Consider the following 690-nt stretch of genomic DNA (forward strand, 5'->3'; position numbering starts at 1 on the left):
GAAGTGACCATAGTGAAGAGTCAAATGACGTCCCGTGTTTCTAACTCTATCCCACCGCGCAACAAAATTCACCCCACACAAAGTATGCCTAATATTACGATAAGGTGGTCTTTCAATCATAGCCAAAAAATCAACAGTTTCACAATTTAGAGTACCTAAAAATTCATTCAGTGCTTCAACAGAAAATCTCACCCAACTATCCCTAATGAACCCTTTGTTTATCTCAACATAACGTGTATTCCAATTCGCATAAAATTTATGAACTAAGCATAAATTGCACTCACCTTGATCCATGAAGACATATTGGAGTCCCAAAGCATTAATTTGGGCGAGAATGTTGGGAAATTCCTGTCACAATCTCTTTTCATCTACATACTCATCACCTAGGTACTTGGATTCTTGTTGAGAATCATACCAATCCTTTCCATAGTGCAATATAGCTTGCCCGCCAAATTTTTGGGGCGGCAAATTGGTGGGTTCCCGACTAGAACTTAAGGGAACCGCTCCTTTCCTACTCCTCTTAGTACTCGAACCACTAGCAACATTATTGCCCTTAGGATCCATCTTTACACCCAATAATGGAAGAATATAAGAAGAGAAAAAAAATTAGGGAAAAAGGAGGTGGGGGTCGGGTAGGCAGTAGGGTGGGTGGGGGTGGGTTTGGAGGGTTTTGAAAATTTGTGGGCTCGA

The sequence above is a fragment of the Solanum tuberosum genome, unplaced genomic scaffold, assembly GCF_000226075.1.
Source record: "Solanum tuberosum cultivar DM 1-3 516 R44 unplaced genomic scaffold, SolTub_3.0 scf00684, whole genome shotgun sequence".
NCBI classification, from domain to species: Eukaryota; Viridiplantae; Streptophyta; class Magnoliopsida; order Solanales; family Solanaceae; genus Solanum; species Solanum tuberosum.